Raw genomic sequence first — 21,012 nt, 5'->3', positions numbered from 1 at the left:
CTACAGGAGAGAGAGGACCCCACTGACCATAAGAGCTTACACTCTACAGAAGAGAGAGAGGACCCCACTGACCATAAGAGGCTTACACTCTACAGGAGAGAGAGGACCTCACTGACCATAAGAGCTTACACTCTACAGGAGAGAGAGGACCCCACTGACCATAAGAGCTTACACTCTACAGGAGAGAGATAGGACCCCGCTAACCATAAGAGCTTACACTCTACAGGAGAGAGGACGCCACTGATCACAAGCGCTTACATTCTACAGGAGAAAGCGAGGACCCCACTGACCATAAGAGCTTACACTATACAGGAGAGAGAGAGGACCCCACTGACTATAAGAGCTTACACTCCACAGGAGAGAGAGAGGATCTGGCTGACCATAAGAGCTTACATTCTACAGGAGAGAGAGGACCCCACTGACCATAAAAGCTTACACTCTACAGGAGAGAGAGGACCCCACTGACCATAAGAGCTTACACTCTACAGGAGAGAGAGAACCCCACTGACCATAAGAGCTTACACTCTACAGGAGAGAGAGAACCTCACTGACCATAAGAGCTTACACTCTACAGGAGAGAGGACCCCACTGACCATAAGAGCTTATACTCTACAGGAGAGAGAGGACCCCTCTGACAATAAGAGCTTACAATCTACAGGAGAATGAGAGGACCCCACTGACCATAAGAGCTTACACTCTACAGGAGAGAGAGAGGACCCCGCTGACCATAAGAGCTTACACTCTATAGGAGAGAGAGGACCCCACTGACCATAAGAGCTTACACTCTACAGGAGAAAGAGAGAACCCCACTGACCATAAGAGCTTACACTCTACAGGAGAGAGAGAGGACCCCGTTGACCATAAGAGCTTACACTCTACAGGAGAGAGAGGACCCCACTGACCATAAGAGCTTACACTCTACAGGAGAGAGGACCCCGCTGACCATAAGAGCTTGCACTCTATAGGAGGGAGAGGACCTCACTGACCATAAGAGCTTAGACTCTACAGGAGAGAGAGGACCCCACTGACCATAAGAGCTTATACACTACAGGAGAGAGAGGACCCCACTGACAATAAGAGCTTACACTCTACAGGAGAAAGTGAGGACCCCACTGACCATAAGAGCTTACACTCTACAGGAAAGAGAGAGGACCCCGCTGACCATAAGAGCTTATACTCTACAGGAGAGAGAGGACCCCACTGACCATAAGAGCTTACACTCTACAGGATAGAGAGAGGACCCCGTTGACCATAAGAGCTTATACTCTACAGGAGAGAGAGAGGATCCCACTGACCATAAGAGCTTACACTCTACAGGAGAGAGAGGACCTCACTGACCATAAGAGCTTACACTCTACAGGAGAAAGAGGAACCCACTGACCATAAGAGCTTATACTCTACAGGAGAGAGAGGACCCCACTGACAATAAGAGCTTACACTCTACAGGAGAGAGAGAGGACCCCGCTGACCATAAGAGCTTACACTCTACAGGAGAGAGAGGACCCCACTAACCATAAGAGCGTACACTCTACAGGAGAGAGAGGACCCCACTGACTATAAGAGCTTACAATCTACAAGAGAGAGAGAGAGTGGATCCCACTGATCATAAGAACTTACATTCTACAGGAGAGAGGACCCCGCTGACCATATGAGCTTACACTCTACAGGGGAGAGAGAGAGGATCCCACTGACCATAAGAGCTTACACTCTACAGGAGAAAGAGAGGACCCCACTTACCATAAGAGCTTACACACTACAGGAGAGAGAGGACCCCACTGACCATAAGAGCTTACATTCTACAAGAGAGAGAGAGAGTGGATCCCACTGACCATAAGAGCTTACACTCTACAGGAGAGCGAGGACCCCACTGACAATAAGAGCTTACACTCTACAGGAGAAAGTGAGGACCCCACTAACCATAAGAGCTTACACTCTACAGAAGAGAGAGAGGACCCCGCTGACCATAAGAGCTTACACTCTACAGGAGAGAGAGGACCCCACTGACCATAAGAGCTTACACTCTACAGGAGAGCGAGGACCCCACTGACCATAAGAGCTTACACTCTACAGGAGAGAGAGGACCCCGTTGACCATAAGAGCTTACACTCTACAGGAGAGAGAGAGGACCCCGTTGACCATAATAGCTTACACTCTACAGGAGAGAGAGAGGACCCCACTGATCATAAGAGCTTACACTCTACAGGAGAGAGAGGACCTCACTGACCATAAGAGCTTACACTTTACAGGATAGAAAGGACCGCACTGACAATAAGAGCTTATACTCTACAGGAGAAAGTGAGGGCGGCACTGACCATAAGAGCTTACACTATACAGGAGAGAGAGAGGACCCCGCTGACCATAAGAGCTTACACTCTACAGGAGAGAGAGGACCCCACTGATCATAAGAGCTTACACTCTACAGGAGAGAGAGGACCCCACTGATCACAAGCGCTTACACTCTTCAGGAGAAAAAGGACCCCACTGATCATAAATTGCTTACACTATACAGGAGAGAGAGAGGACCCCACTGACTATAAGAGCTTACACTCTACAGGAGAGAGAGAGAGGATCTGGCTGACCATAAGAGCTTACATTCTACAGGAGAGAGAGGACCTCACTGACCATAAGAGCTTACATTCTACAGGAGAGAGAAGACCCCACTGACCATAAGAGCTTACACTCTACAGGAGAGAGAGAACCCCACTGACCATAAGAGCTTACACTCTACAGGAGAGAGAGGACCTCACTGACCATAAGAGCTTACACTCTACAGGAGAGAGGACCCCACTGACCATAAGAGCTTATACTCTACAGGAGGGAGGGGACCCCTCTGACAATAAGAGCTTACAATCTACAGGAGAAAGAGAGGACCCCACTGACCATAAGAGCTTACACTCTACAGGAGAGAGAGGACCCCACTGACAATAAGAGCTTACACTCTACAGGAGAAAGTGAGGACCCCACTGACCATAAGAGCTTACACTCTACAGTAGAGAGAGAGGACCCCACTGACCATAAGAGCTTAAACTCTACAGGAGAGGACCCCACTGACCATAAGAGCTTACACTCTACAGGAGAGAGAGGACCCCACTGACAATAAGAGCTTACACTCTACAGGAGAAAGTGAGGACCCCACTGACCATAAGCGCTTACACTCTACAGGAGAGAGAGAGGACCCCACTGACCATAAGAGCTTACACTCTACAGGAGAGAGAGGACCCCACTGACCATAAGAGCTTACACTCTACAGGAGGGAGAGAGGACCCCGATGTCCATAAGAGCTTACACTCTACAGGAGAGAGAGAGGACCCCACTGATCATAAGAGCTTACACTCTACTGGAGAGAGAGGACCTCACTGACCATAAGAGCTTACACTCTACAGGATAGAGAGGACCGCACTGACAATAAGAGCTTACACTCTACAGGAGAAAGTGAGGACCCCACTGACCATAAGAGCTTACACTCTACAGGAGAGAGAGGACCCCACTGACCATAAGAGCTTACACTCTACAGGAGAGTGAGGACCCCACTGACCGTTAGAGCTTACACTCTACGAGAGAGAGAGTGGATCCCACTGACCATAAAAGCTTACCCTCTACAGGGGAGATATAGAGGATCCCACTGACCATAACAGCTTACACTCTACAGGGGAGAGAGAGAGGATCCCACTGACCATAAGAGCTTACACTCTATAGGGGAGAGAGAGAGGATCCCACTGACCATAAGAGCTTACACTCTACAGGAGAGAGAGGACCCCACTGATCATAAGAGCTTACACTCTACAGGAGAGAGAGGACCCCACTGATCATAAGAGCTTACACTCTACAGGAGAGAGAGGACCCCACTGATCATAAGCGCTTACACTCTACAGGAGAGAGAGAGGACCCCACTGACCATAAGAGCTTACACTCTACAGGAGAGAGAGGACCCCACTGACCATAAGAGCTTACACTCTACAGAAGAGAGAGAGGACCCCACTGACCATAAGAGGCTTATACTCTACAGGAGAGAGAGGACCTCACTGACCATAAGAGCTTACACTCTACAGGAGAGAGAGGACCCCACTGACCATAAGAGCTTACACTCTACAGGAGAGAGAGAGGACCCCGCTAACCATAAGAGCTTACACTCTACAGGAGAGGACCCCACTGATCACAAGCGCTTACATTCTACAGGAGAAAGCGAGGACCCCACTGACCATAAGAGCTTACACTATACAGGAGAGAGAGAGGACCCCACTGACTATAAGAGCTTACACTCTACAGGAGAGAGAGAGAGGATCTGGCTGACCATAAGAGCTTACATTCTACAGGAGAGAGAGGACCCCACTGACCATAAGAGCTTACACTCTACAGGAGAGAGAGGACCCCACTGACTATAAGAGCTTACACTCTACAGGAGAGAGAGAACCCCACTGACCATAAGAGCTTACACTCTACAGGAGAGAGAGGACCCCTCTGACAATAAGAGCTTACAATCTACAGGAGAAAGAGAGGACCCCACTGACCATAAGAGTTTACACTCTACAGGAGAGAGAGAGGACCCCACTGACCATAAGAGCTTACACTCTACAGGAGAGAGAGGACCCCACTGACCATAAGAGCTTACACTCTACAGGAGAAAGAGAGAACCCCACTGATCATAAGAGCTTACACTCTACAGGAGAGAGAGAGGACCCCGTTGACCATAAGAGCTTACACTCTACAGGAGAGAGAGGACCCCACTGACCATAAGAGCTTACACTCTACAGGAGAGAGAGAGGACCCCGCTGACCATAAGAGCTTACACTCTACAGGAGAAAGTGAGGACCCCACTGACCATAAGAGCTTACACTCTACAGGAGAGAGAGGACCCCACTGACCATAAGAGCTTATACACTACTGGAGAGAGAGGACCCCACTGACAATAAGAGCTTACACTCTACAGGAGAAAGTGAGGACCCCACTGACCATAAGAGCTTACACTCTACAGGAAAGAGAGAGGACCCCGCTGACCATAAGAGCTTATACTCTACAGGAGAGAGAGGACCCCACTGACCATAAGAGCTTACACTCTACAGGATAGAGAGAGGACCCCGTTGACCATAAGAGCTTACACACTACAGGAGAGAGAGAGGACCCCACTGACCATAAGAGCTTACACTCTACAGGAGAGAGAGGACCTCACTGACCATAAGAGCTTATACACTACAGGAGAGAGAGGACCCCACTGACAATAAGAGCTTACACTCTACAGGAGAAAGTGAGGACCCCACTGACCATAAGAGCTTACACTCTACAGGAAAGAGAGAGGACCCCGCTGACCATAAGAGCTTATACTCTACAGGAGAGAGAGGACCCCACTGACCATAAGAGCTTTCACTCTACAGGATAGAGAGAGGACCCCGTTGACCATAAGAGCTTACACACTACAGGAGAGAGAGAGGACCCCACTGACCATAAGAGCTTACACTCTACAGGAGAGAGAGGAACCCACTGACCATAAGAGCTTATACTCTACAGGAGAGAGAGGACCCCACTGACCATAAGAGCTTACACTCTACAGGAGAGAGAGGACCCCACTGACTATAAGAGCTTACACTCTACAAGAGATAGAGAGAGTGGATCCCACTGATCATAAGAACTTACATTCTACAGGAGAGAGGACCCCGCTGACCATATGAGCTTACACTCTACAGGGGAGATAGAGAGGATCCCACTGACCATAAGAGCTTACACACTACAGGAGAGAGAGGACCCTACTGACCATAAGAGCTTACATTCTACAAGAGAGATAGAGAGTGGATCCCACTGACCATAAGAACTTACATTCTACAGGAGAGAGAGAAGACCCCACTGAACATAAGAGCTTACACTCTACAGGGGAGAGAGAGAGGATCCCACTGACCATAACAGCTTACACTCTTTAGGGGAGAGAGAGAGGATCCCACTGACCATAAGAGCTTACACTCTACAGGAGAGAGAGGACCCCACTGATCATAAGCGCTTACACACTACAGGGGAGAGAGAGGACCCCACTGACCATAAGAGCTTACACTCTACAGGAGAGAGAGAGGACCTCGCTGACCATAAGAGCTTACAATCTACAGGAGAGAGAGGACCCCACTGACCATAAGAGCTTACACTCTACAGGAGAGAGAGAGGACCCCACTGACCATAAGAGGCTTACACTCTACAGGAGAGAGAGGACCTCACTGACCATAAGAGCTTACACTCTACAGGAGATAGAGGACCCCACTGACCATAAGAGCTTACACTCTACAGGAGAGAGAGAGGACCCCGCTAACCAAAAGAGCTTACACTCTACAGGAGAGAGAGAGGACCCCACTGACTATAAGAGCTTACACTCTACAGGAGAGAGAGAGATGATCTGGCTGACCATAAGAGCTTACATTCTACAGGAGAGAGAGGACCCCACTGACCATAAGAGCTTACACTCTACAGGAGAGAGAGGACCCCACTGACCATAAAAGCTTACATTCTACAGGAGAAAGAGAGGACCCCACTGACCATAAGAGCTTACACTCTACAGGAGAAAGTGAGTACCCCACTGACCATAAGAGCTTACACTCTACAGGAGAGAGAGAATACCCAGTTGACCATAAGAGCTTACACTCTACAGGAGAGAGAGGACCCAATGACCATAAGAGCTTACACTCTACAGGAGAGAGAGGACCCCATTGACCATAAGAGCTTACACTCTACAGGAGAGAGGACCCCACTGACCATAAGAGCTTATACTCTACAGGAGAGAGAGGACCCCACTGACCATAAGAGCTTACACTCTACAGGAGAAAGAGAGGACCCCACTGACCATAAGAGCTTAAACTCTACAGGAGAGAGAGAGGACCCCGTTGACCATAAGAGCTTACACTCTACAGGAGAGAGAGGACCCCACTGACCATAAGAGCTTACACTCTACAGGAGAGAGAGGATCTCACTGACCATAAGAGCTTACACTCTACAGGAGAGAGAGGACCCCACTGACCATAAGTGCTTATACACTACAGGAGAGATATGACCCCACTGACCATAAGAGCTTACACTCTACAGGAGAGAGAGAGGACCCCGCTGACCATAAGAGCTTACACTCTACAGGAGAGAGGACCCCACTGACCATAAGAGCTTACACTCTACAGGAGAGAGAGAGGACCCCACTGACCATAAGAGATTACACTCTACAGGAAAGAGAGGACCCCACTGACAATAAGAGCTTACACTCTACAGGAGAGAGAGGACCCCACTGACCATAAGAGCTTATACTCTACAGGATAGAGATGACCCCACTGACCATAAGAACTTACACTCTACAGGAGAGAGAGAGGACCCCGCTGACCATAAGAGCTTACACTCTACAGGAGAGAGAGGACCCCACTGACCATAAGAGCTTACACTCTACAGGAGAGAGAGAGGACCCCGTTGACCATAAGACCTTACAATCTACAGGAGAGAGAGGACCCCACTGACCATAAGAGCATACACTCTACAGGAGATAGAGGACCCCGCTGACCATAAGAGCTTACACTCTACAGGAGAGAGAGGACCCCGTTGACCATAAGAGCTTACACTCTACAGGAGAGAGAGGACCCCACTGACCATAAGAGCTTACATTCTACAAGAGAGAGAGAGAGAGGATCCCACTGACCATAAGAGCTTACACTCTACAGGGGAGAGAAAGAGGATCCCACTGACCATAAGAACTTACATTCTACAGGAGAGAGGACCCCGCTGACCATATGAGCTTACACTCTACAGGGGAGAGAGAGAGGAGCCCACTGACCATAAGAGCTTACACTCTACAGGAGAGAGTGGACCCCGCTAACCATAAGAGATTACACTCTACAGGGGAGAGAGAGAGGATCCCACTGTCCATAAGAGCTTTCACTCTACAGGGGAGAGAAAGAGGATCCCACTGACCATAAGAGCTTACACTCTACAGGGGAGAGAGAGGATCCCACTGACCATAAGAGCTTACACTCTACAGGAGAGAGAGGACCCCACTGATCATAAGAGCTTACACTCTACAGGAGAGAGAGAGGACCCCACTGACCATAAGAGCTTACACTCTACAGGAGAGAGAGAGGACCCAGTTGACCATAAGAGCTTACACTCTACAGGAGAGAGAGGACCCCACTGACCATAAGAGCTTACACTCTACAGGAGAGAGAGGACCTCACTGACCATAAGAGCTTACACTCTACAGGAGAGAGGACCCCACTGACCATAAGAGCTTATACTCTACAGGAGAGAGAGGACCCCACTGACAATAAGAGCTTACAATCTACAGGAGAAAGAGAGGACCCCACTGACCATAAGAGCTTACACTCTACAGGAGAGAGAGAGGACCCCGCTGACCATAAGAGCTTACACTCTACAGGAGAGAGAGAGAGGACCCCACTGACCATAAGAGCTTACACTCTACAGGAGAGAGAGGACCTCACTGACCATAAGAGCTTAAACTCTACAAGAGAGAGAGGACCCCACTGACCATAAGAGCTTACACTCTACAGGAGAGAGAGAGGACCCCACTGACAATAAGAGCTTACACACTACAGGAGAAAGTGAGGACCCCACTGACCGTAAGAGCTTATACTCTACAGGAGAGAGAGAGGACCCCACTGACTATAAGAGCTTACACTCTACAGGAGAGAGAGAGATGATCTGGCTGACCATAAGAGCTTACATTCTACAGGAGAGAGAGGACCCCACTGACCATAAGAGCTTACACTCTACAGGAGAGAGAGGACCCCACTGACCATAAAAGCTTACATTCTACAGGAGAAAGAGAGGACCCCACTGACCATAAGAGCTTACACTCTACAGGAGAAAGTGAGTACCCCACTGACCATAAGAGCTTACACTCTACAGGAGAGAGAGAATACCCAGTTGACCATAAGAGCTTACACTCTACAGGAGAGAGAGGACCCAATGACCATAAGAGCTTACACTCTACAGGAGAGAGAGGACCCCATTGACCATAAGAGCTTACACTCTACAGGAGAGAGGACCCCACTGACCATAAGAGCTTATACTCTACAGGAGAGAGAGGACCCCACTGACCATAAGAGCTTACACTCTACAGGAGAAAGAGAGGACCCCACTGACCATAAGAGCTTAAACTCTACAGGAGAGAGAGAGGACCCCGTTGACCATAAGAGCTTACACTCTACAGGAGAGAGAGGACCCCACTGACCATAAGAGCTTACACTCTACAGGAGAGAGAGGATCTCACTGACCATAAGAGCTTACACTCTACAGGAGAGAGAGGACCCCACTGACCATAAGTGCTTATACACTACAGGAGAGATATGACCCCACTGACCATAAGAGCTTACACTCTACAGGAGAGAGAGAGGACCCCGCTGACCATAAGAGCTTACACTCTACAGGAGAGAGGACCCCACTGACCATAAGAGCTTACACTCTACAGGAGAGAGAGAGGACCCCACTGACCATAAGAGATTACACTCTACAGGAAAGAGAGGACCCCACTGACAATAAGAGCTTACACTCTACAGGAGAGAGAGGACCCCACTGACCATAAGAGCTTATACTCTACAGGATAGAGATGACCCCACTGACCATAAGAACTTACACTCTACAGGAGAGAGAGAGGACCCCGCTGACCATAAGAGCTTACACTCTACAGGAGAGAGAGGACCCCACTGACCATAAGAGCTTACACTCTACAGGAGAGAGAGAGGACCCCGTTGACCATAAGACCTTACAATCTACAGGAGAGAGAGGACCCCACTGACCATAAGAGCATACACTCTACAGGAGATAGAGGACCCCGCTGACCATAAGAGCTTACACTCTACAGGAGAGAGAGGACCCCGTTGACCATAAGAGCTTACACTCTACAGGAGAGAGAGGACCCCACTGACCATAAGAGCTTACATTCTACAAGAGAGAGAGAGAGAGGATCCCACTGACCATAAGAGCTTACACTCTACAGGGGAGAGAAAGAGGATCCCACTGACCATAAGAACTTACATTCTACAGGAGAGAGGACCCCGCTGACCATATGAGCTTACACTCTACAGGGGAGAGAGAGAGGAGCCCACTGACCATAAGAGCTTACACTCTACAGGAGAGAGTGGACCCCGCTAACCATAAGAGATTACACTCTACAGGGGAGAGAGAGAGGATCCCACTGTCCATAAGAGCTTTCACTCTACAGGGGAGAGAAAGAGGATCCCACTGACCATAAGAGCTTACACTCTACAGGGGAGAGAGAGGATCCCACTGACCATAAGAGCTTACACTCTACAGGAGAGAGAGGACCCCACTGATCATAAGAGCTTACACTCTACAGGAGAGAGAGAGGACCCCACTGACCATAAGAGCTTACACTCTACAGGAGAGAGAGAGGACCCAGTTGACCATAAGAGCTTACACTCTACAGGAGAGAGAGGACCCCACTGACCATAAGAGCTTACACTCTACAGGAGAGAGAGGACCTCACTGACCATAAGAGCTTACACTCTACAGGAGAGAGGACCCCACTGACCATAAGAGCTTATACTCTACAGGAGAGAGAGGACCCCACTGACAATAAGAGCTTACAATCTACAGGAGAAAGAGAGGACCCCACTGACCATAAGAGCTTACACTCTACAGGAGAGAGAGAGGACCCCGCTGACCATAAGAGCTTACACTCTACAGGAGAGAGAGAGAGGACCCCACTGACCATAAGAGCTTACACTCTACAGGAGAGAGAGGACCTCACTGACCATAAGAGCTTAAACTCTACAAGAGAGAGAGGACCCCACTGACCATAAGAGCTTACACTCTACAGGAGAGAGAGAGGACCCCACTGACAATAAGAGCTTACACACTACAGGAGAAAGTGAGGACCCCACTGACCGTAAGAGCTTATACTCTACAGGAGAGAGAGAGGACCCCGCTGACCATAAGAGCTTACACTCTACAGGAGAGAGAGGACCCCAATGACCATAAGAGCTTACACACTACAGGAGAGAGAGGACCCCACTGACCATAAGAGCTTACACTCTACAGGAGAGAGAGGACCTCACTGACCATAAGAGCTTACACTCTATAGGAGAGAGAGCACCCCACTGACCATAAGAGCTTACACTCTACAGGAGAGAGAGAACCCCATTGACCATAAGAGCTCACACTCTACAGGAGAGAGAGAGGACCCCGCTGACCATAAGAGCTTATACTCTACAGGGGAGAGAGAGAGGATCCCACTGACCATAAGAGCTTACACTCTATAGGCGAGAGAGAGAGGACCCCACTGACCATAAGAGCTTAAACTCTACAGGAGAGAGAGGACCTCACTGACCATAAGATCTTACACTCTACAGGAGAGAGGACCCCACTGACCATAAGAGCTTATACTCTACAGGAGAGAGAGGACCCCACTGACAATAAGAGCTTACAATCTACAGGAGAAAGAGAGGACCCCACTGACCATAAGAGCTTACACTCTACAGGAGAGAGAGAGGACCCCGCTGACCATAAGAGCTTACACTCTACAGGAGAGAGAGAGGACCCCACTGACCAGAAGAGCTTACACTCTACAGGAGAGAGAGGACCTCACTGACCATAAGAGCTTACACTCTACAAGAGAGAGAGGACCCCACTGACCATAAGAGCTTACACTCTACAGGAGAAAGTGAGGACCCCACTGACCATAAAAGCTTACACTCTACAGGAGAGAGAGAGGACCCCGCTGACCATAAGAGCTTACACTCTACAGGAGAGAGAGGACCCCAATGACCATAAGAGCTTACACTCTACAGGAGAGAGAGGACCCCACTGACCATAAGAGCTTACACTCTACAGGAGAGAGAGGACCTCACTGACCATAAGAGCTTACACTCTACAGGAGAGAGAGGACCCCACTGACCATAAGAGCTTATACACTACAGGAGAGAGAGAGGACCCCACTGACAATAAGAGCTTACACTCTACAGGAGAAAGTGAGGACCCCACTGACCATAAGAGCTTACATTCTACACGAGAGAGAAAGGACCCCACTGACCATAAGAGCTTACATTCTACACGAGAGAGAAAGGACCCCACTGACCATAAAAGCTTACACTCTACAGTAGAGAGAGGACCCCACTGACCATAAGAGCTTACACTCTACAGGGGAGAGAGAGAGGACCCCACTGACCATAAGAGCTTACTCTCTACAGGAGAGAGAGAGAGAACACCACTGACCATAAGAGCTCACACTTTACAGGAGAGAGAGAGGACCCCGCTGACCAGAAGAGTTTACACTCTACAGTGGAGAGAGAGAAAGGACCCCACTGACCATAAGAGCTTACTCTCTACAAGAGAGAGAGAGGACCCCACTGACCATAAGAGCTTACACTCTACAGGAGAGAGAGAGTGGACCCCGCTGACAATTAGAGCTTACACTCTACAGGAGGGAAAGAGGACCCCGCTGACCATAAGAGCTTACACTCTGCAAGAGACAGAGAGAGTACCTCTCTGACCATAAAAGCTTACACTCTACAGAAGAGAGAGAGAGGAACCCACTGACCATAAGAGCTTACACTCTACAGGAGAGAGAGAGGATCTGGCTGACCATAAGAGCTTACACTCTACAGGAGAGAGAGGACCCCACTGACCATAAGAGCTTACACTCTACAGGAGTGAGGACCCCACTCACCATAAGAGCTTATACTCTACAGGAGAGAGAGGACCCCACTGACAATAAGAGCTTACAATCTACAGGAGAAAGAGAGGACCCCACTGACCATAAGAGCTTACACTCTACAGGAGAGAGAGAGGACCCCGTTGACCATAAGAGCTTACACTCTACAGGAGAGAAAGGACCTCACTGACCATAAGAGCTTACACTCTACAGGAGAGAGAGAGGACCCCACTGACCATAAGAGCTTACACTCTACAGGAGAGACAGGACCTCACTGACCATAACAGCTTTCACTCTACAGGAGAGAGAGAGGACCCCACTGAGCATAAGAGCTTACACTCTACAGGAGAGAGAGAGGACCCAGTTGACCATAAAAGCTTACACTCTACAGGAGAGAGAGGACCCCACTGACCATAAGAGCTTACACTCTACAGGAGCGAGGACCCCACTCACCATAAGAGCTTATACTCTACAGGAGAGAGAGGACCCCACTGACAATAAGAGCTTACAATCTACTGGAGAAAGAGAGGACCCCACTGACCATAAGAGCTTACACTCTACAGGAGAGAGAGAGGACCCCGTTGACCATAAGAGCTTACACTCTACAGGAGAGAAAGGACCTCACTGACCATAAGAGCTTACACTCTACAGGAGAGAGAGAGGACCCCACTGACCATAAGAGCTTACACTCTACAGGAGAGACAGGACCTCACTGACCATAACAGCTTTCACTCTACAGGAGAGAGAGGACCCCACTGACCATAAGAGCTTACACTCTACAGGAGAGAGAGGACTCCACTGACCATAAGAACTTACACTCTACAGAAGAGAGAGGACCCCACTGACCATAAGAGCTTACACTCTACAAGAGAGAGAGAGAGAGGATCCCACTGACCAAAAGAACTTACACTCTACAGGAGAGAGAGGACCCCACTGACCATAAGAGCTTACACTCTACAGGAGAGAGAGAGGACCCCACTGACCATAAGAGCTTACACTCTACAGGAGAGAGAGGACCCCACTGATCATAAGCGCTTACACTCTACAAGAGAGAGAGAGAGAGGACCCCGCTGACCATAAGAGCTTACACTCTACAGGAGAGAGGACCCCACTGATCATAAGCGCTTACACTCTACAGGAGAGAGCGAGGACCTCACTGACCAAAAGAGCTTACACTCTACAGGAGAGAGAGGACCCCACTGACCATAAGAGCTTATACTCTACAGAAGAGAGTGAACCTCACTGACCATAAGAGCTTACACTCTACAGGAGAGAGAGGACCCCACTGATCATAAGCGCTTACACTCTACAGGAGAGAGCGAGGACCTCACTGACCAAAAGAGCTTACACTCTACAGGAGAGAGAGAACCCCATTGACCATAAGAGCTTACACTCTACAGGAGAGAGAGAACCCCACTGATCATAAGAGCTTACACTCTACAGGAGAGAGAGAGGACCCCGCTGACCATAAGCGCTTACACTCTACAGGGGAGAGAGATAGAGGACCCCACTGACCATAAGAGCTTACACTCTACAAGAGAGAGAGAGAGGACCCCACTGACCATAAGATCTTACACGCTACAAGAGAGAGAGGACCCCACTGACCATAAGAGCTTACACTCTACAGAAGAGAGAGAGAGGAACTCACTGACCAAAAGAGCTTACACTCTACAGGGGAGAGAGAGAGAGGACCCCACTGACCATAAGAGCTTACACTCTACATGAGTGAGAAAGGACCCCACTGACCATAAGAGCTTACACTCTACAGTAGAGAGAGGACCCCACTGACCATAAGAGCTTACACTCTACAGGGGAGAGAGAGGACCCCACTGACCATAAGAGCTTACTCTCTATAGGAGAGAGAGGACCCCACTGACCATAAGAGCTCACACTTTACAGGAGAGAGAGAGGACCCCGCTGACCATAAGAGCTTACACTCAAATTCAAATTCAAATAGGCTTTATTGGCAGGACCAAAATACAATTAGTGTTGCCAAAGCAAGAAAAGAAGTGTGGCAGGGGAGTGGATTAGGGTAGTGGGGATGGGGTGTTGGGGGCAAAATTTGGGGAGTGATTGTCCATTTGGAGGTCTTTAGTTCCTCTCATCTTATGACATGTGGTGACATATTGGGCGGCGACCTCCACCATTGATTCTTCTTCCCCCAGTAGGATGCAGAGTTTCCTCTCCTCGTCCATGGATGGGAAGTCTGGGGTATGGGTGGTAAGTTTCTGGAAGTGGGAGTCCCTGCTGAGTATTTGTTGCAGTGCAGCAGGAAATGCACCTCATCTTCCAGAGCCCCCTGCTGGCAGTGCTGGCACAGTCTGTTCTCTCGTGGCTTGTATGTCTGTCGTTGCCGCCCTGTTTCCACCTCTAGGTTGTGGACGCTTAATCTGTATATACTCAAGGTCTGCCTGTCTTTGGGGTGGCGTAGCCTTTCCAGGTATGGAGCCAGTGTGTAGTCCCTCCGCAGTGACCGGTAGATGGTGAGTTTCTGGGAGTTCTCCAATTCACTCTTCCAACCCTCTATGTATTGCATCTTGCAGCTCTCTGAGATCTCTTTTATTTGGGCTTTAGTTAGGGTGTGTTGCTGACTTTGGTTGAGCTGGCTGCCGAGGTTCCTGGCTTGCTCTTGGCTCTGGCTCAGCAGGGCTTTATGATGGTAGGAGCTGGGGTTGCTGTTCTGTATATGCGCCTGGTGTGATAGCGCCCTCTTGTGTATAGTGAGCCATAAGGGGAATCGGCCCAGCTCTGCCCGACAGGCTATGTTTGAGGTGCTGCGATGTACCTGGAGGAGATATTTGCAGAACTCCAGATGGAAGACTTCGGTTGGGCTGGAATCCCACTTTTTCTGGTCTGGATAGGCTGCTGGACCCCATACCTCGCTGCCATATAGCAGTATAGGTGTGATGACGCTGTCGAATATCTTGAGCCAGACTCTCACCGGTGGTTTGAGGTGGTACATTTGTCTTCTGATGGCATAGAAGGTTCTGCATGCTTTCCCTTTCAGGGTCTCTGCTGCTTGCTTGAGGCTCCCGGTTTGGCTTAGCTCCAGACCGAGGTAGGTATAGCTGCTTGTCTTCACTAGCGTGGCACCATTTAGTGTGAGGGAGGAAGTGGAGGTTTCTTTAGAACTCCTCTTTTGAAACACCATGACTTTGGTCTTCTTTTGGTTGATGGGCAGCGCCCATGTGGTGCTGAATGTTTCCAGCACGGCCAAGCTATCTTGGAGGCCTCTCTCGTTTGGGGAAAGCAGCAGGAGGTCATCTGCATACAGCAGGATCTTCACCTCTCGGACTTGCAGGCTGAGACCTGGGGCAGAGGAGGATTCCAGGGCCGCTGCCAGTCCATTTATGTAGATGTTAAATAGAGTTGGGCTTAGGCTGCAGCCCTGTCTTACCCCACGGCACTGCCGGAAGAAGGCCGTCCTCTTTCCATTCACCTTCACGCTGCACCGATTCTCAGTGTATAAGCTATTGATGACGACGTAGGTTCTGCCACCTATTCCGCTCTCCAGGAGTTTCAGGAACAGACCTGGGTGCCACACTGAGTCAAAGGCCTTCTTGAAGTCCACAAAACTCTACAGGGGAGAGAGAGAAAGGACCCCACTGACCATAAGAGCTTACTCTCTACAAGAGAGAGAGAGGACCCCACTGACCATAAGAGCTTACACTCTACAGGAGAGAGAGAGAGAACCCCGCTGACAATTAGAGCTTACACTCTACAGGAGGGAAAGAGGACCCCGCTGACCATAAGAGCTTACACTCTACAAGAGAGAGAGAGTACCTCTCTGACCATAAAAGCTTACACTCTGCAGAAGAGAGAGAGAGAGAGGAACCCACTGACCATAAGAGCTTACACTCTACAGGAGAGAGAAAGGACCCCACTGACCATAAGAGCTTACACTCTACAGGGGAGAGAGAGAGAGGACCCCACTGACCATAAGAGCTTACAGTCTACAGGAGAGAGAGGACCCCACTGATCATAAGAGCTTACACTCTACAGGAGAGAGAGAGGACCCCGCTGACCATAAGAGCTTACACTCTACAGGGGAAAGAGAGAGAGGACCCCACTGACAATAAGAGCTTACACTCTACAAGAGAGAGAGAGGACCCCACTGACCATAAGAGCTTACACCCTACAAGAGAGAGAGGATCCCACTGACCATAAGAGCTTAAACTCTACAGAAGAGAGAGAGGAACTCACTGACCATAAGAGCTTACACTCTACAGGGGAGAGAGAGAGGACCCCACTGACCATAAGAGCTTACACTCTACACGAGAGAGAAGGGACCCCACTGACCATAAGACCTTACACTCTACAGGAGAGAGAGAGGACCCCGCTGACCATAAGAGCTTACACTCTACAGGGGAGAGAGAGAAAGGACCCCACTGACAATAAGAGCTTACACTCTACAAGAGAGAGAGAGGACCCCACTGACCATAAGAGCTTACACCCTACAAGAGAGAGAGGATCCCACTGACCATAAGAGCTTAAACTCTACAGAAGAGAGAGAGAGAGGAACTCACTGACCATAAGAGCTTACACTCTACAGGGGAGAGAGAGAGGACCCCACTGACCATAAGAGCTTACACTCTACACGAGAGAGAAGGGACCCCACTGACCATAAGACCTTACACTCTACAGGAGAGAGAGAGGACCCCGCTGACCATAAGAGCTTACACTCTACAGGGGAAAGAGAGAGAGGACCCCACTGACAATAAGAGCTTACACTCTACAAGAGAGAGAGAGGACCCCACTGACCATAAGAGCTTACACCCTACAAGAGAGAGAGGATCCCACTGACCATAAGAGCTTAAACTCTACAGAAGAGAGAGAGAGAGGAACTCACTGACCATAAGAGCTTACACTCTACAGGGGAGAGAGAGAGGACCCCACTGACCATAAGAGCTTACACTCTACACGAGAGAGAAGGGACCCCACTGACCATAAGACCTTACACTCTACAGGAGAGAGAGAGGACCCCGCTGACCATAAGAGCTTACACTCTACAGGGGAGAGAGAGAAAGGACCCCACTGACCATAAGAGCTTACGCTCTACAGGAGAGAGAGAGAGGACCCCACTGACCATAAGAGCTCACACTTTACAGGAGAGAGAGAGGACCCCACTGACCATAAGAGCTTACACTCTACAGGAGAGAGAGAGGACCCCGCTGACCATAAGAGCTTACACTCTACAGGGGAGAGAGAGAAAGGACCCCACTGACCATAAGAGCTTACACTCTACAAGAGAGAGAGAGGACCCCACTGACCATAAGAGCTTACACTCTACAGGAGACAGAGAGAGGACCCCGCTGACCATTAGAGCTTACACTCTACAGGAGGGAAAGAGGACCCCGCTGACCATAATAGCTTACACTCTACAAGAGAGAGAGAGAGGACCTCACTGACCATAAAAGCTTACACTCTACAGAAGAGAGATAGAGGAACCCACTGACCATAAGAGCTTACACTCTACAGGAGAGAGAAAGGACCGCACTGACCATAAGAGCTTACACTCTACAGGGGAGAGAGAGCGAGGACCCCACTGACCATAAGAGCTTACAGTCCACAGGAGAGAGAGAGGACCCCACTGACCATAAGAGCTTACTGTTACGTGCTACAGAACCACTCAGCACCCAGAATATGTTGTGCATTTATATGTATGTATAATAGGTTCTATGTGAGATGCATGTCCCTAATGCATCAGCCCACAGGCTGCGCCCCTGGGCAGAGGGGACACGATATTCTCCTTTTGTCCGCCCTGCCCCCACCTTTGTAATTCCTACAGTAAACATCGGCAGGCTCCAGCCACCTGCGGCTATTGTAATGCATGTCTAGCCTGCCGCTTTTCTATTGGCCGGCCCTCTGTTTCTGTGTGATATAATCTGTGTCCTGTGAGTAAAGTGTTCTCAGACTGGAAATACCTGGAGAAGCAGTGATCTTTTATATGCGCCCATTTAACCAAGGAATTCCAGCCAGCGTCATTCATTCAGACTCCAGCCAACGCAGAGCGGACCTCCAAAAACACGGGGTGGTACTGAAAGAGGTACCCCAGCCTGGGTAGACCCCGTTACACTGGTGGCAGCGGCGGGATATGATACCCTTTCTACAGGAGAAAAGGAATGAATGGAAAATAACTACCAGAAGTTAAAGAGGACTACATTAAAACATCTGTTGGATGCCGAGGGTTGATCGCCAGCAACAAAACAAAAGCGGATTTGATAGCAGCCATCATGGAACACGACAGTGCAGCGCCCCCCAATGTGAATGTGGAGGAGACCGAATTCCAGAGGGAGGTAAAGAACAGACTGGCGTTCTATGGCTGATGTGCGTACTGATCTGAAGGAAAAGATGGCCGAGCAGACCAGGATAGAGCTAGCGAATATGGAGATGGCAGAGCGGACCAAAGTGGAGCTGGCCAAGATGGAGATGGCAGAGCGGAGAGAGGAGAGCCAGCGAGCAGGGGGACCTCTGGCCTTCGACCAGGTACCTTCAACAGTAAGCCACAAAAAGATCCAGTATAATGCCTTTCAACAGTTGGGGGAGGCAGAGGAAGACATTGATGGCCCAACCGGACTCAGCATACCCAGTGGCCAAAGGCGGGAATAGCTACCGTCAGCCAGGCTGCTGTACACTGCTACCAAGGCGAAGCTGACCCGGCATTGGGGGCTACGACTAACCAAGGGGTGGAAGAGATGGAGGTAGTGCTGCATGAAGTAGACCCCGTGCAGGCAGCCCGGGCAGATAATCGACATCAGCATCGACAGGTCGTGAGGGTTAATGGGAAACGTCTGCAGGGACAAAGAGATTCCGGGGCAACTTTGACCCTTGTGAAGCCTCATCTCGTCCGGGACCAAGAGAAGACAGTGGCAGTCCGTGTAGCAGGGGAGCTATACATCGACAACCCACTGCCAGGATTCACCTGAACTGGGGAGGCGGGGATGGCCTTGTTGAGGTCGGCTTGATGGAGGATTTGCCTGCAGACGTCTTGCTGGGAAATAACTTGGGGCCCATGTTGTCTGCATTCTCGGTGGCCCCTCTGGCTGAGACCTATCCTGTGACCACCCGGAGACAAGCTCGAGCTGCGGAGGCGGAATGACACTCAGAGGAGGCCCAGGTAAGACATCCCAGCCCTGCACGTATTCCCATAGCCAGACACATTTCTTGGGCCACCCCAGATGAATTTAAGAGGGAGTTACTTGAGGATCCTTCATTAGAGGGATATCGTGGGAAGGCACAGGAGGGGAGAGGAGTACTGGAAGGGGAACAGTTTGTATGGAAGCAGGGACTCCTCTACCGGATCACAGAGCAGCACCACACAGGGACGAGCCCCACTATAAAACAACAGCTGGTAGTTCCCAAGAGGTATAGGCAAGAGTTACTGCGAATCTCTAATGATATACCCTTGGTCGGGCACTTCGGCAACAGTCGCACCAGGCATCGTCTGACACAAAACTTCTTTTGGCCGGGGGTAACCTATGATGTTCGTCAGTTCTGCCAGACCTGTGACAGTTGTCAGCGCATTGGCAAGAGGGGGGATCGATGCAAGGTCCAATTACGCCCCCTCCCCATTGTGGAGGAACCATTTAGCCGAGTAGCGGTCGATCTGATAGGGCCGTTAGCCAAACCCAGTCAGTCAGGGAAAAAGTATATATTGACAGTGGTAGATTATGCCACACGGTATCCAGAGGCGGTTGCGTTACCTAACATACTGGCAGAGACGGTGGCGGCCGCCCTGCTCCAGGTTTTCTCACGGGTTGGATTTCCCCGGGAGATTATCTCGGACCAGGGTACCCAGTTTACAGCAGAGGTGACCAACCAACTGTGGAAGCTGTGCGGCGTAAAGTCCATTAGAAGCGCCCCGTACCACCCGCAAACCAATGGGTTGTGTGAATGCTTTAACGGGACATTAAAACAGCTCATTGGGACTTTTACCAGGACCTACAGGGACTGGGAGAAATTCTTGCCACACCTCCTGTTTGCCTATCGGGAGGTGCCCCAAGAATCCACGGGGCTCTCCACGTTCGAGCTGGTGTACGGGAGACGGGTAAGGGGACCCCTAGACTTAGTGCTGGAACACTGGGAAGGGGAGGGCCTCATAGAAGGGGTACCTATTGTACCCTATGTGCTGGAAATCCGGGACTGCCTACAGGAGCTGACTCAGGCTGTACGTGAGAATCTGCAGGCGACACAGCGGCGCCAGCGCATTTGGTACGATCGGAGGGCCAGAGAGCGCACTTTGGAAATAGGACAGAAGGTCCTGGTGTTAGAGCCCACTAAGCAGAATAAGTTTCAAGCTGCATGGCAGGGGCCCTACCAGGTAGTGGGGAAAATAGCCGACACAACCTATAATGTCGCCGATTGTGACGACCGCAGGG

Source organism: Dendrobates tinctorius, unplaced genomic scaffold (genome assembly GCF_039654945.1).
Source record: "Dendrobates tinctorius isolate UK_male_01 unplaced genomic scaffold, ASM3965494v1 ptg000151l, whole genome shotgun sequence".
NCBI lineage: Eukaryota > Metazoa > Chordata > Amphibia > Anura > Dendrobatidae > Dendrobates > Dendrobates tinctorius.
The sequence above is the reverse complement of the archived record's forward strand: the minus strand, read 5'-3'. Positions refer to the sequence as shown.